This window comes from Hyaena hyaena, unplaced genomic scaffold (assembly GCF_003009895.1).
Source record: "Hyaena hyaena isolate Hyena2069 unplaced genomic scaffold, ASM300989v1 scaffold_428, whole genome shotgun sequence".
Taxonomy (NCBI): domain Eukaryota; kingdom Metazoa; phylum Chordata; class Mammalia; order Carnivora; family Hyaenidae; genus Hyaena; species Hyaena hyaena.
Genome location: NW_024081062.1, coordinates 1,058,375 through 1,075,487, shown reverse-complemented (window position 1 = coordinate 1,075,487; position 17,113 = coordinate 1,058,375). Strand labels below are relative to the sequence as shown.

Sequence of the window (17,113 nt, the reverse complement as noted above, 5' to 3'; positions counted from 1 at the left end):
GGGAGACGGGCATGGAGGAGGGCACTTGTGGGGATGAACACCGGGTGTTATATGGAAACCAACTTGACAATAAACTATTTGAAAAAAAAAAAAAGAATTTCCATGTCCATCTCTTAAAAAATAATAAAATAAAAAGTTAAAGACCAAAAAAAAAAAAAAAATTAAGGCTTTCAAATGAGAGCTGAAACAAATTTAGCATGACCATCTCATTTTACAGATAAAGTGAGCCCAGAGAAATTAAGAGACTTTCCCAAAAATCAGTCAGTTAAAAGGTTCAATTTCAAGAAAATTTCAAAATGAAAACTCAAAACGATTGTTCCCATATAGAATATCATGTTGGCCACAGACCTAGGGTGTCCAAATGCAATTTCAAACTAACTTCTTGCATTTATAAAGAGTTTGACAATGGACAAAAATCTTTCACATATTAATTTACAATGACATTGTAACAGAAGAGCTAATTAGCCTCACATTAATGACAATAGAGATATTGTTCCAAGACCATCAAGTTTAGATGTGGCTTTTAATTAGTGTTTTAAGGCTCACCAACAAAATTATTAACCAAGGACCAGCTACTTTTAACTCTTATTTTTTAAACACTTAAGTGCCTTGTGTGTTATATTAGGCTGTCACGGTTGGTAGTGGATCCTCTTTCTAAGGACCACAGATCTAAAGACATAAAAGTTGAGCCACATTGGGGCGCCTGGGTGGCTCAGTCGGTTAAGCGTCCGACTTTCGCTTAGGTCATGATCTCGTGGTTCGTGGGTTCGAGCCCCACGTCAGGCTCTGTGCTGACTGCCAGCTCAGAGCCTGGAGCCTGTTTCAGTCTGTGACTCCCTCTCTCTCTGACCCTCCCCTGCTCACGCTGTCTCTCTCTCTCATAGAAATTAAAAAAAAAAAAAAAAGTTGAGCCACATGGATACACAACATGGCTTAAGAGTATATAGTACAGGGTTTCAATTCTGCAAGATGAAGAGTTCTACAGATGGAAGGAGGTGATAATTGCACAAGAATGTGAATGCTTTATGCCACAGAACTGTATACTTAATAACAGTTAAGATGGTAAATCTTCAACAACAAAAATTAATTTTTTTAAAAAGAATAAATCTTATGTATTTTTAAACCACAACAAAAACAGTCTCAAGAAAAAACCTGAGCTTAGTATTTTTGGTCTCTTGTTTACAATGGAGATTTTTTTCTCAAGTAAAGTCCCAAGAAAAAGAAAGGAAGAAAGAAAAAAACAAACCCTGAAGGAGCTCCTTCACAAACTTTAAATGGCCCCAATTCACAACCCTGGCTGCCATTTTGACCAATTAAGTTCCTAGAAAAATGTAAATCAATGTACTCTAACATTGAATTTACTGCCAAATTCCTTATAAATTCTACAATCCTTTATAGTAACTCAACATATAGAACTAGATTTTCATGCATCATTTCCTGGTATTTCTTTTATTTATGCATCTTAGGACTGTGTTTCCAAAATGAGGGAAGGTAAAATAGACTGGATTCTTAATGTTTAGCATCCAGGCAGTGCAGAAAATAAAAACGCTAAATAAAACCATTCATAACCTTTCCTAGGACTGGATTAGTTTTTAGAAAACATTCTGCTATCTCTTATATACTTAAAAATGCCAGTAATCTCTCATTTACTCACTGGAAAGACCTCTATTTTCTGCAATCAAAACGCTATACAATAGCATAGCAATATTGCTTTGATTTACAACTATAAGGGGATTCTGTGAAACTAAACAGGCTGATTCAACCCTTTTACCTAAATCAATTTTATACAACTCCCAAGTTCTTTCTCATACAATGTTATAAATGGTGATTAGATCCCCAGCAAAAAGCTATAAAACCAAATTAGCCCAAAATACAGCTAAAGCAAGGTATGGCTACAGCTTTTTAAAAGTACACAAGGGGCACCTGAGTGCCTCAGTCAGTTAAGCATCCGACTTCGGCTCGGATCATGATCTCATGGTGCGTGGGTTCAAGCCCTGAGTCGGGCTCTATGCTGACAGCTAGCTCCGAGCCTTGGAGCCTGCTCCAGATTCTGTGTCTCCCTCTCTCTCTCTGACCCTCCCCTGCTCACGCTCTCTCTCTCAATCTTAGAAATAAAACATTAAAAGAAATTAAAAGTAAACAAAAAGTGGTTAAGATTAGTAGTAATTAAAAGTACAAAACAGGGGCGCCTGGGTGGCTCAGACGCCTAAGCTTCCAACTCTTGATTTTGGCTCAGATCATGACCTCATGGTTTCATGAGATCAAGCCTGCACACTGACAGCTTGGAGCCTGTTTGGGATTCTCTCTCTTCCTCTTTCTCTCTGTATCCCTCCCCCTGCTCACACTCTAGCATGCATGCTGTCTTAATAAAAGTACAAAACCAATGGATTACTTAGGACTAAGTAAGTACTGGTGCTGGAACACTGTTTTCCAAGGAAAAAAGCTAATCAAGGAGATGGTCTGGTGGGCTAACTATTCACCTTTAAAAAAGACAGGACTCATTTTTATTCCTCAATAATTTTTAAGTTGTTGGCATATTGTTGCTATGGACTGAACCCTGTACCCCTCCCCACCCCCAAAACTTGTTGAATCCCTAACAACGTCCAATGTGACTGTTTCTAGAAAGAAGACCTTCAAGAAAGGAATTAAGATTACTTAAGAGGTCACAGGGCAGGGCCCTGGTCCGCTGGAACTGGTGCTAAGAGGAAGAGACACGAGGAGAGTTCACACACAGAGGAAAGTCCACATGAGGACAGAGATGGCAGCTCTATGCGAGCCAAGGAGAAAAGTCCTTCCCAGAAACCAATCCTGACAGCACCCTGATCTTGGACTTATAACCTCCAGAACGGAGAGAAAATTATTCCCTCCTGTTTAAGCCCCCACCTGTAGTATTCTGTGGGGCAGCCTGAGCAAACTAAAAGAGCTCTCCTGAGGTTTTTAAGTATACTGTCAAGCAGTGCTTCTCCACCTCAAAACAGGCTTCAGCATCACCAGTGGATGAAACAGACAGCCGGGGTTCATCCAGTTTCTGATTGGTCCATGCCTGCATTTTACCTAACTAGCTCCAGACGATGCTGAAGCTGCTGGTTCAGGAACCACACTTTGAGAACCACTGTTTAGGGTTTATGAGTAATCCATCTGTGCTTCATTTTCCGGTTTAGAAAGCATTTTCATATACATTGTTCACGGAAAACGTCCTATGAGGTACTACTCTTATTTCACACATTAGGAACAAAGACTTAATGAAATTGAAATAGCCTACTTATTACCACAACTAGTGAGACTCAACGAGTCAATAGAAATCCTGTATTTCTAGTACACTGGACAAAGTGTTACTGCGCAGTTGAAACAGACGGGGTGTAATGAACGGAAGACAGGAAGACTATGGCAGGAAGAACTAGTAGAAGTTATCTGAACAGGGGGGTTCAAGTAGGGTTAGTGAGGACGGAGCAGCTGCAGACAGCTAGTCCCAGATGTGAACCAAGGAACATGGATGGGTAGAGAAGGCATCTGCGTCACGGAGGCAGAATGGTCCCATTGAAAGGAGAACAGTTTTCAGGTAGCAGAAGGCTACCTGCCTGTCAGGAACAACAAAGAAAATCTCTAGCCAACTTCAGAAAATGCACTTCTCCCCCACTGCCATCTCCTCCACACTGGTATTTTAAGTAAGGGAAGTATGCAAGCACTCATCAGTCACTTTCACGTTATCCAGAAGGCCATGAGCCTATGAGGAATCGGTATCTCCAAACCACGATGCTCACGGCTCTATGTGTCCTCACGAGCCTCACCCACTGCCAGCTTTACATCTGCTGTGTTAACACCAGTACTCTGCAGTACTCCCAAGAAAATGTCTATTCTAGTTCTCACAACCACTATTAAGCCTGCTTAAATGTCCCAAGTTCTGTTAGAGACTTGTCCATACTCTCAAACAACTCAGCAATATATCTGAAAGTGACCCTAATTCTCTGCTTTGTTAATGAAAATCCAACATTACCAAGACACAAAATCCCATCTTATTTCAGTCCCTCTGCCCACACTCCATATATCAAACAGAATCCAAAAGGTAGCACTGACTGGGTAAGTATTTACATAGGAAGTTGCACTATTATGCTTTCTAGAAGGAAACATAGGAGAAAATTTAGGATATCTGGGGTTGGACAATGAGGTTTTAGGTACAATATCAAAAGCAAGATACGTGAAAGACAAATTGGTAAGCTGGATTTTTACTAGAATTAAAAACATCAAGGGACACCTGGCGGCTCAGCTGGTTAAGCATCCAACCCTGATTTCATCTCAGGGGCCGATCTCGAGGTTCATTGGGTTCCAGCCTCGTGTGGGGCCTGGCTGACAGCGTGGAGCCTGCCTGGAATTGTCTACCTTTCTCTCTGCCCCTCCCCCACGGACACTCAAGCTCACACACTCTCTCAAAATAAATAAAATTTTAAAAAATATTAAGAACTTCAACTCTGAGACTTAAAAGAATTAAAAGACAAATCAGACTAGAAAATACTTGGAAAACACATTTCTGAAAATGGACTGGTTTCCAAAATATACAAAGAACTCAAACTCACCAATAAGAAAACAAACCAGCCATTAAATAAGCAAGAAATCTAAACAGATACTTTACCAAACAAAATTTTCAGATGGAAAACAAGCATATGAAAAGATGCTCAATATCATTTGCCAGTAGGTAATTGCAAATTAAAACAAGACACCACCATGCACCTATGAGAATGGGTAAGATAAAAAAAAAAAAAAAAAAAACAACTGGCAAGGATGTGAAGCAACAGGAGCTCTCAATCATTGCTAGTGAAAATGCAAAATCGTATACCCACTTTGGAAGACAGTGTGGCAATTTCTTACAAAACTAAACGTAGTCTTACCATATATGTACTCTTACCATATATTTGTAGTCTTACCATATATTCGGCAATCATGTTCCTAAGTACTTACCCAACTGATCTGAAAGCTTTCAAGTGCCCCCAAACCTGCACATCAATATTTCTAGCAGCTTTATTCCTAAGCACCCCAAACGTGAAGAATCTAAAATATACTTCAATAGCTCTATGAATAATAAGCAAACTGCAATGCAATATTATTCAGCAATTCAAAGAAATGAGTTCTATCAAGCCATAAAAAGACATGGATGCATTTTAAACACACACTGCCAAGTGAAAGAAGCCAGTGTGAAAAGGTGATATGCTGTATAATCCCAATTATATGACACTGAAAAAAGCAACACCACAGATACGGTAAAAAGATCAATAGTTACCAGAGGTTTGGGGGAGGCAGTCAGGTTGAACATGTCAGCAGCAGGGATAATTTAGGTAGTGAGACTATTCTGTTGGACGCTGTAATTATGCATACATAACATTATGCATCCATCAAAACCCATGAAACTTCACAGAACAAAGAGTGAGTCTTAATGTAAGAAAATTAAAAAAAAAAAATCATTTAGGAGGTTGAGTGATCCAAGGATAGCACACAGGCTGTGACAAAACAATTTGTGTTTCGCATATACTAGCCAGCCTCACTGAAGGCGGTGGAGGGAGACAATGCTGACCTATGCAACTTCAGAAACAAGAGGGGTCTGTAAATTGACGGTACGAAAGCACTTTTCTAGCTGATAAGTTATTTCCCATGGGTGTACTGGCTAACAATTCTGACACTGCTATATGTATATGCTGGAATTGAGTAAGTAAGTATATCGGTGGTGGATGGTGGGAGCCACTTTTTCTCTGCAGGGTGTGGGAATTTACAGATAAGAAGAGGCCAGAATACTCTATATGGTAATGGGGGAGAGTTGGAGCCATCAGCATAAACTCATATTGTGCTTAATTTACAGAGGGATTACACACGGTAGTATTTATAAATATGTGCATATATATATATATATATATATATATATATATATACACACATACCCGTTAGTATGCACACGTTTCCTTGCCATGACACCTGTGAGGAACTAGAAGAAACTATACTCTAGTACACCTAGTACCAAGATCTTGATTTTTTTTTTAATGTTTTATTTATTTCTAGGAGAGAGAGAGAGAGAGACAGCGTGAGCAGGGGAGGGTCAGAGACAGAGGGAGTCACAAACTGAAACAGGCTCCAGGCTCTGAGCTGGCAGTCAGCACAGAGGCCGACGCGGGGCCCGAACCCATGAACTGCGAGATCATGACCTAAGCGAAAGTTGGACGCTCAACCGACTAAGCCACCCAGGCACCCCTCTTGATTTTTTAAAAGCAGGCTTCATGCCCAGCATAGAGCCCAACACAGGGCCTGAGATCAAGACATGAACTAAGATCAGTAATAGGACATTTAACCAACTGAGCCACCCAGGCATCGACCAAGATCTTGATTTTTAAGACCACTTCCAATTAAAGGAGGATCCCTTGGAGAAATGGACAACTCTAGGACTGGGGCAGGAAGCACACAAGTTGAGTCCGAGACACTTTGCAGTGCCAGAAAAGAAGTGTTCACAAAAGAAAAAATAAAATGCCTGTAATGACTGGAGAGTATGTCAAAGGAAAACAGGATAAGAGACCCCAATGGCCAAAGCTGGAACAGTATGAGCAAAAAAATTAGTGGTACTGGATAATACCCCAAAGTATAACATAAATGCCCATGGACCTACACTGATAGTAATGTATGGGTAAATAAATAAATGAGGGAGGAGAGCCTAATTCCCCACTCCTAACGTGCGGGCTGCACACAGTGATGTCCTCCTGAAGAGCACAGTGGAGGAAGGGGGAAAGAGAGAGGGACTTTCCACTGGAGAAACCTGGCAAACACTGTCTCACCCAAGTGATCAAAGTCAACATCAACAGTGATAGGTCAGGTTGGTAGCATGGACGCTGGATACAACCTGACGAAAAAAGGACTTTAACCTCAACGGTCTTCCTCCCAAATACCCCCAGTCTAGTCATGAGGAAAACAACAAACAAAATCCCAATAGAAGGACATTCTACAAAGTAACCTAACAGTAGTCTTTAAAAACGTCAGGATCATCGAAAATAAGGGAAGTCTGGGGCACCTGGGTGGCTCAGTCAGTTAGGTAATCTGACTTCGGCTCAGGTCATGATCTCATGGTTGGCGGGTTCGAGCCCCATGTCGGGCTCTGTGCTGACAGCTAGCTCAGAGCCTGGAGCCTGCTTCAGATTCTGTATCTCCCTCTCTCTCTGACCCTCCCCTGCTCACACTGTCTCTCTCAAAAATAAATAAAACATTAAAAATTTTTTAAAAAATCATAAGGAAAGTCTAAAGAAGTATCACAGCCAACAAAAGCCTAAGGAAACATGACTAACTGTAATGTATCCTGGAACAGAAAAAGAACAGTGGGTAAAAACAAAGGAAATCCGAATTAATGATGAACTTATGTTAATTATGTTAATATTTATTTATCAATATTGGTTTGTTAAATATAAATTGTAATAAATATAGCATAGTAACTTAACAGTAGAGGAAATTGGGTATGTGTCATACGGGAATTCTCTGTACTATTTTCATTATTTTTCTATAAATCTAAAATTGTTCTAAAAATTAGTTTACATATATATAAATATGAAATTTATATATATATATAAAACATTCCATTGCTATGCCTCAAACGGTTGATCTCCCTCCTCTGAAATATTCTGTAGGAATCTAGTCTAACTCTCCTTTTTAAGAAACTGAAGGCTTGTGGACTTGCCACAAATCAGTTACTGGCAGAATCAGATCAGAAACCAAGGTTTCTGGCTCCCAGTGCCATGAGCCCTACTTGGTAATCCTACAAATGCTTTCATCTTCAAGACACGAAGTGATTTTTCACAGAGTTTAACATCCAAGAGGATTTCAGGGCGGGGGGGGGGGTTCTCCCATTTTAGTTCTTCATTTGTCTTTATGCTGACAGAATCCTAAGCAGAGCGCACACTGGTATGGTCACTTTGTTTTCCTGTTTTTAGCTTATCAATACGAAATACCCAACAAGCAGCTCAGGAGCAAGGCAATAATGCTTTTAGAAAACAGAGGCGCCTGGGTGGCTCAGTCGGTTAAGCATCCGACTTCAGCTCAGGTCATGACCTCACGGTTTGTGGGTTCGAGCCCTGCATCAGGCTCTGTGCTGACAGCTCAGAGCCTGGTGCCTGCTTCAGACTCTGTTATCTCCCTCTCTCTGTGACTCTCCCCTGCTCACGCGAGCTCTCTCTCTCTCTCTCTCTCTCTCAGAAATAAGTAAAACATTAAAAAAAAAAAAGAAAAGAAAGAAAGAAAACAAACAGCACACCTCCCTCCAATTTCCCCAGCGCCACAGAGCAAGTGGTCCCTGTATTTGGAAGGCTCGGGAGTAAGAGTGAATAAAATTACCTTTAAACCGAGAAATATTTTCCTCTAGTAAAGAAACACTAGACCACGTTTCCTAAAATTCTCCTCTACTTCACACTAAAATATATTAGCTCAAGAGCAAAGGTTCCCACATTCCCACATGCCATAACACCAAATCCCGCCCCCTCCCAAGCCATACTTTAAGCCATTATATTCTTAGAGCACTTCATTTTCTGGTTTTCTTTCAGGGACTATCTTCTCTCCCTCTCACTCAAACTTTTTATCATTCCAAGACCTTTACGTTAAACTCTGCAGCAAAGCCATTCTGAGCCAGGATGCAAATGCCCAGTGAACGTATAAGCCATAACTAGGTTACTCAGTGCCACATGAAGCCTCACAGTGGGTCTGCTTAAATTACAATCTTGGTCTTGGTTAAATTACAATTACCACAGGCATGGACTTCCAGGACAGCCAGCAATTAAAAAAACAAAAGCTCAAACGTGAAAATCTTTTAACATCTATGAGTCTACTGAAGTGGACAACTTGTCTCAAAAATACTCTTAGGTTACATACAAATATGAGTTTTGTGTGGCTCTATCTTAGGATAATGAAAGCAAAGGCTAAGTCAATAAAACCAATACTATGGGGGCCAGCACCATATAGTCCAAGTTCTGACTTCTGCTGATCTGAAGCCTGATCTAAAAATAAAACCTACAACATCTAGGTTCTAGAGAGGTCAACAAACTACACAGCCTTCAAATAATCTGTCAGTCAATTTGGCTTCTGACAAAAGCTGGGTGGCAGAGTTCAAAGACTGTTTTCTGGGGATACCTGGGTGGCTCAGTCAGTTAAAGGTCTGACTTTGGATCAGGTTATGATCTTGCGGTTCGTGAGTTAAAGCCCCAAATCGGGCTCTGTGCAGACAGCTCAGAGCCTGGAGTCTGCTTCAGATTGTGTGTCTCTGTCTCTCTCTAGCTCTCAAAAATAAACAAACATTAAAAAAAAAAAAAAAAAAAGACTGTTTTCTGGCAGCCACAGGCTTAGACTGGGAATTCTGTATTACAAAGGGGTTAAATGAAAAACTGCATATGATCCACATCAGAAAACTTGGCTTATGTCAGACCCTAAAGCAATGTTTGTTGATGACATTAAATTCCACGAGTGCCAACTATGTATCAAGTATGAAAAAAAAAGTCAGTCTCTGACCCTCAGGAACTCAATCTACATAATACAGTTGTCAATAAACTCTGGAAACATGAGGGGCCAGGAAATTAAAAAAAAAAGCCCAGAAACATAAAAAAAACTTTTATAGAAGTCACTTTGATGTCATCATATATAATTGCCTATGTTTTCAGAGTATATGAATATACTAATACTGTAGTATTAGTTCTACAAATCAATTTTGGGGGGTTTTGGGGTCAATATCAAAATAAACTCATATTATAGCCTTTTTTTAATCTAACTTGCAAAACAGCCACACAAGCTTAGGTCTACTTAAGACTCATGCTAGTATTTTCTTTCTTTTATAAAAGACAATGCCAGGGGCACCTGGGTGGCTCAGTTGATTAAGTGTTCGCCTTCAGCTCAGGTCATGATCTCACTGTTTTGAGTTCAAGCCCTGTGTGGGGCTCTGTGCCGACAGCTCAGAGCCTGGAGCCTGCTTCAGATTCTGTGTCTCCCGCCCACCCCACCCCACCCCCGTTCTTCTCTCACTTGCGCTCTCAAAAATAAACATTAAAAAATAAAACAATAAATAAGTTAAAACAATGCCAAAAAAGTAACAATTTCAAAAATAAATTCCCAACACGATAAAACTGTATAGAACTACACACATACACACAAGTGCATAGAAATCCTGGTAAATCATAAAGGTCTGTAAATTGTATCACCACTGGCTTCCTGGATTTGAAACTGTAGTACTACGGTTATGTAAGATGCTACCATGGGGGAAGCTGGGTGACGGGGACCAGGGACTGTTTGGCACTATTTTTGCAACTTCTTCTAGGTCTACAATTTGTTCAAAATTAAAAGCTTTTTAAAATTATGCAGACTGGTTTAATGAAGACAGCACTTCAAACTTGATCAAAGTTGTCTAAAAATCAGCTTTAAACGGACCTCATTCTATAAGTATATAATCCTAAAGGAAGCCTCAGAAATGTGAGAAATTTTGAACTTGATGAGATCTCAAGCCACTTTTCCTTCCAGTTTGTTTTGGTAATCAAATGTAAATGGGGCCTGGGTGGCTCAGTTGGCCAACTTTGGCTCAGGTCATGATCTCACGGTTCGTGGGTTCGAGCCCCGTGTTGGGCTCTGTGCTGACAGCTAGCTCAGAGCCTGGAGCCTGTCTTCGGATTCTGTATCTCCCTCTCTCTATGACCCTCCCCTGCTCACATGGTCTCTTTCTCTCTCTCTCAGAAATAAATGAAACATTAAAAAAAAATGTAATTATCTACCTATATCCAGGTCGGAGATCTCCACCCTCTGGGTTCGCATGTACAAACGTACAGAAAGCCAAGAAAACAGGATCCAAGCACCTGCCCAACTATAATATAAACTTATATGATAAATGATTTCTGGCTTGCTTCCCAATTTCCCAAGGACAGAGCAAAAAATCCCAGCTCTCCAAATCTCAAGGACAGGAGTCTTTTAAGAGCACTTAATCTACTCACTTTTAATACTTCAATCTGCTCTTTTTAACTTTTAAAAGAGTGAACACATCGTGCACTATAGAGATGGAAATTCCCTATATTAAAGCTGACGAATCAGAAAACTAATTCCTGATACCCACGGCAATACAGTATATGTGGGGTGTAACCTGTCGAGTAAGAGAAACCTGGGCTCCAGACTCTCCTGCTCCTCTCTGTGGCCTTGCTCAGCTGACTGAACTTCCAGGAGTCTTCTTTCCCTATTTTACAGATGTGGGTAATAGAACTACTGGCTGAAAGGCTTGCTGTGAAAACAGAAAAAAAGAATACAAAGTCTATCAGAGTCCAATATTTTATAGGCATATGCAGAGTTTGTTCTTTGATACACAGTAAATACAACCAGCGTGAATACAGCTTCAATTCTCATGCTAGACCAATAGGTCCGAGATGTTTGCTTACTCCTCCAAGGTTTTTCAGCAAAGCTGAATTATTTTGCATAGCAAGAAAAACCTGCTTTCCACCAATTACACTGTAGGATTTCTTCTTTAATTCTTGCTTGCAATGGTGTCTGTACAATTTTAACACTGGCGTATAGAAATGTCCATGTTTATTTGTGATTTTTTTTCCGGCTCTGTCATCACTTACTTTTCTTCATGAATTCTCCAAAGGTTAATAGATTTTTGGTTAATTATAATTCTATTCTCAGCACACATTCTGAAAAAAAGACAAGCTATACACAATAACGTATGTGAGACTTCAATTGAGCATGAAATATCCCATTTAACAGAAACAGACACATGATGCACTGAATTTTAGCAAATCCAGACAACCACTTGGATCAATTTTAGGAATGGGTAAACGCTAAAGAAATATTAAATTTTGGGACTCATGGGTGGCTCAGTCAGTTGAGCGTCCGACTTCAGCTCAGATCATGATCTCGCGGTTCATGGGTTGGAGCCCCTGGAGCCAGCTTCGGAGTCTGTGTCTCCTTCACTCTCTGTCCCTCCCCCGCTCATGTTCTGTCTCTCTCAAAAATAAACTTCTATAAAGACATTTTTTAATTAAACTTCTACTCTGTAATGTACAAATTTTTATCCTAAAGATCTATTTAGAGAAAAAGATCTTTAAAGCAAATGGAGACTTAAAATATTTTTTAATTAATTAAATTTACAATTTTATATTTTATCTTTTTAAGTTAACACTATTTTCCTCAGAGAGTATTGGCACCTGGCTGAGTCAGTAGAGCATGCGACTCTTGACCTCAGGATCACGAGTTTAATCCCTATGCTGGGGACAGAATTTATGTTAAAATATACATATACACAAAATACACACACACACACACACACACACACACTCATATATATGATTTTCCTATGAAGCTTTTGTCTGGTTTTAGTATTAAAGGAATACTAGCCTTGCTAAGTGGGTTGGGAAGTATTCTCTATTTTCTAGAGGAGTTTGTGAAGTTATTTCTTCCCTAAGTTTCTGATAGAATTCACCAATGAAGCCACTTGGTTCTTGGCTTTTATATGTGGGAATTTGTTGCTTAAAAGTTAGGAAATTTCAATAGTAATTTCTGTAATCCATGAGAAATTAAAAGAGGAACAGAAGATATCCCCAGGAAGGGATTATTTGCCTCTTCATCAAGTTGAGGAAGTTCTTTGTATTCCCGGTTTGTTGAGTATTTTTATCATCAAAGGGAGCTGCATTTTGTGTAATGCTTTTCTCTGTCTACTGAGGTGCAGTTTTGTCCTTCATTAACGTAGTGTATTACATTCATCACTATATGTTGAACCAACCTTGCATTCCCAGGATAAATCCCAGTTGGTTATGGTATAGAGTCCTTTTAATATTGTTGGATTCCATTTGCTAGCATTTTGAGGATTTTTGTATCTATTTTCATAAAAGGTACAGGTCTACAGGGGCTCCTGGGTGGTTCAGTAGGTTATGCATCTGACTCTTGATTTCAGATCAGGTCAAGATCTATAGATACAGATCTATAGATACAGACAGAGCCTCATTGTTGGGCTGGTGCTGACAGCACCGAGCCTGCTTGGGATTCTCTCTCTGCCCCTCCTCCCACTCATGTGCTCTCTCTCAAAATAAATAAACTTAAAAATGTTAACACAATACAGGTCTACAATTTTCTTGTGAAGTCTTTGGTTTTGGTATCAGGGGGGTTAGTACTGGCCTCATAGAATGAGTGGGAAGTGTTCTCTCTTCTATATTTGGACGAGTTTATGAATGACTGCTGTTAATTCTTAAGTATTTGGTAGAACTAACTAGTAAAGCCATTTGGTTCTGGGCTTTTCTTTGTGGGACTCATCTTTTAAAAGAAGATATTTCAACTAATTCCTTTAATCCATGAAAAATTAGAAAGATGAACAGAAGAAATGACCTAGCTAATGTTCTTGGTTTAAAAAAAAAAAGTGATTTTTTTTAAATGTTTTATTTATTTCTAGGAGAGAGAGAGACAGCGTGAGCAGGGGAGGGGCAGAGAGAGAGGGAGTCACAGACTGAAACAGGCTCCAGGCTCTGAGCTGGCAGTCAGCAGAGCCCGATGCGGGGCTCGAACCCACGAACCGCGAGATCATGACCTAAGCGAAAGTCGGACGCTTAACCGACAAAGCCACCCAGGCGCCCCAAAAAAGTGATTTTTAAAAAGGCAGCGTATAGGGGCACCTGGGCGGCCTAGTCAGTTAAGCGTCCAACTTCGGCTCAGGTCATGATCTCACGGTTCATGAGCTCAAGACCCTCGCTGGGCTCTGTGCTGACAGCTCAGAGCCTGGAGCCTGCTCTGGATTGTGTGTCTCCCTTTCTCTCTGCCCCTCCCCTGTTCGTGCTCTCTCTCTCTCAAAAATAAAATTTGTTCTTTCTCTTTAATTTAAAAAGGCAGCGTATGATAAAAAAAAAAAAAAGGAGGCAGTCTTTCATGTAGGTTATCCACTCACCTCTAAAATACCTTTTTCAAAATTTAAGTCTTCTAGGTTTTAGGTATTTTCAGTTATCTAATTTAATCCTCACAAGAACCCCAGGAGGTTCGATCACCCTCAACTGACACATGAGAAAAATAAAGCTAAGAGAAGTTACGTAAACTGTCCTAAATCACAGTTAGATATACAGTAATGTTTATGAGCAGGAACTCAGAAGTCAAAATCTCTCAACCATCCAATAACTTGGCACACTGAGTCAACTACTAACCTCGGGGCCTCAGTTTCATCTCTCAAATGAGACCACCACTACCATATATTTCTCAGGATCACTCTATAAACAAAATGACAGTGCCTGGCTTACCGTATGTACGCTCCACATTAGCCATGATTTCTACTATTACTAGGTATCGCCCAGTGATACCATTTAAGTTTCAATGGTTCTAAAACTTTGAGTTTTAAGGCAAATGAGAAATTTTAAATCTTAGATTGGGAAGGAACCAGTTAAAAGGGACTTGATTGCAGGTACAAACGAACCATTTTACTACTACTTTTTATACCTTCACATGCATCTAGTCAAAACTCAAAAGCTAGGAGAAAACTACATAAAATATGGTCTTTGTTTAAAAATATATTTCATTCATTTAAAAAATATATATATATACTACCTTCTTTACAGTTTTAAATTTTGTTTTTCATTGACAGGAACGTTATAGTCCGTTTTTCCACAGCACTTTCTTTTTTGCTATAAACCAAGTATGTTTAACATGTGAATACTCAAAACACATTGCTGAAGATTCTCTAAATTCTTTTTTTAAAAAAATTCTCCAAATAGTCTTCACAGCACCAGTTAAGCTTAATTTAAAAGTACATCTGTTGCAGTTAAAAAAGCATCCAACCAGTACTTTTCTGACCAAGTCCTACAGTAAGCTATGTAAGTTACAACTATGCTCGAACATTTCTACTTCGCTTAGGAGTCGTTAACGAACTGCCAGTTCTTCGATTTGCACACTATTCAAAGTAGTTCCTTCTTCCCCAACTCATTTGTCCTTCCCAGTAGCGCCCTAACGGTGCGGTGCGGGAGAGTTCCCATTTCCATTTTAAAGATGTGGAAACTGAGGTGGGTTCCTAAGCTAGTTACCATGTTGGGCCTGGAATTCAAGACTCTGTCTGCATTCTGCTTTCAACTGTCACTTTGTCCCTTAGGCTATCTTGTAGGGCAAAGTGACTCTAACTAAAGGATGCAACAGCACGATTGCCAAACGGCAGCTACAGCCTCTGCCCAGACGTTTACCTCTCATGGTTCTTGGAAGATAGCGTGTTAGTTCAACTGTCTGTCCTGTTAAGATAAGTTAGGTGGGGAGGGATGCGGATACCCATTTTCAGATGGGTCAGAAAATCTATTTTTTCTGGGACACATTCGCTCCAACACACAGTTCACCCGAGCCTTCTCGTGACTGGGCCTGTTGGCTTGTGACCCTGACTGGTGCAAAGGAGAACTCGCACACAGTGCTTTAACCTCCGTTCCAAGTCCGCTCTAAGTACAGTCCCAGCAAGTGTACAAACATGGCAGTAATTCTAGTCATGACCCTCAAAAAAGAACTTTTTTTTTAATGCTGGAAAAGTTAAGCTAGAGAATGATCTCAAAAACCAATACAATTCTTCTCTTAAAAACTGACAACAAATCCCAAAAAACTCTACACATTAAAGAATTGCAATGTTCCATTTTCTAAATTAGAGGGAAAGAGACTTAACCTTGGCTCACCTTTGTCCTCCCAAGCTTTTAATATTCGGCTCAGTTTAACTTCCCTCAACCATTCACTTGTGCTATGCCCTGCCTTAACTCTCTAGATCCAGTTCTCCCTCCTGCTGCTAAAAATGTACTTCATTTTTAATGAAGTAACTTCAGTCGTGGGAGACAGGAATTAACCAATTCAAAGAGCAGGATGTCAGTGTACTGGACCAATGGCATTCAGACTGTAATAATTTATTGCAATCATTATTGATCTGGCAGTGAATATAGGTCAGACTTCTCCTATTTTACACACATCTCAATTTAATGCTAACAACTCCATCAGGTACTATTATGCCCATTATTTGGGGAGAACTTCACACAGCAGCAAATGGTCCATAAAGGATTTCGACCCGGGCTTTAACCTTACACACTACACCAAAACTGCCCTGCCCTCAACTATAATCCCAAACGTTATCATAAAATTAATGGCATGACCTTGGGCCAGTCACTTCGTATCTCTGGGTCTCAGTTTCCTCCACTATAAAACGACCTGCCCACAGTAAGCTTTTCAGGGGCTTTCTTGCTTTTAATGACCGGTGAATTTCCGACTGGATTACTCCCCACCCCCAAACAGGTATACATGTTAAGGCTGAAGTTATTCAACCAACGCGTGTTCTAGCACATTCTCCATAGTCTTCGGGGTGCTAGGGTTCAGTCTTCCCTTTGCGGCTTTATTTTCCAATATTGAACGTGTAATGTTAATCCTAAACATTCTCCCTCGGTCTGATACCATATTTTCCCCCTGCTAAGAGTACCGACTAGGCCCGATCCCACCCGGACCTTTACCAGTTACTCCAACCCACCCCGCGGCTTCCCAGGTAGCCAGGAAAGGCCTTAGAAAGCCCTAGAAGAAAAGCCATAGGAAGAAGTTAGCTACCCAGAGGTCAAGGGAGGCTCCAGGGCACCTGCCACGCCTCCCGACCCCAGCAGCGCGGCCTGGGCCTGGCTCCCCAAACCAAGCGGCCCCGGTTCGGGCCTCGTCCCTCACGACTGGCGCGTCTGCCGAGGCCTGGGCCCTCGAAACCCAGCCCGACCCCCTCGGCCCCGACCACGCCCGGCCCTTCGGCCGCCGCGCCGCGCACCCGGGCCCCCCGGGGTCCTCGCAGGCAGGAGGACACGCGCAGGCCTCCAGTCTTACCTCGAGTTTTACGGGGACCTTCGGCGGCGCCCGCGCCTCCACCCGCCCGCACACCTGGCCCCGCGCTGCAGTGGAGACAGCAGCAGAGACGGCCCGACCGTCACGTGCCGCAGAACCAAGAGGCCTCGGCTACCGCTGCTGCCGCGCGAGCGAGCCCCACCGCGCGAAGCCCGGCCCTGCGTCCGCCCCTCGCCCCTGAGTAGCTACGGCCGACGCCAAGTCCCACCCCCTCGCGCAAGCTCCAGGGTTCGGTTGGTCGTTGCGGCTATCGCTCCATGCACCTTCCCATACGCCC

General features: G+C 41.3%; 1 protein-coding gene across 1 annotated transcript in view; it reads right to left on the bottom strand.

Moving 5' to 3' along the window:
* Window positions 1-16,975, bottom strand: part of CANX (calnexin) — a 35,974-nt gene extending 18,999 nt beyond the window's left edge. Inside the window, exon 1 of the mRNA XM_039252823.1 lies at window positions 16,819-16,975. The gene's annotated coding sequence lies outside the window, so the exon portion shown is untranslated. The remainder of the gene's footprint in view (window positions 1-16,818) is intronic.
* Between the last annotated feature and the right edge of the window lie 138 nt (window positions 16,976-17,113).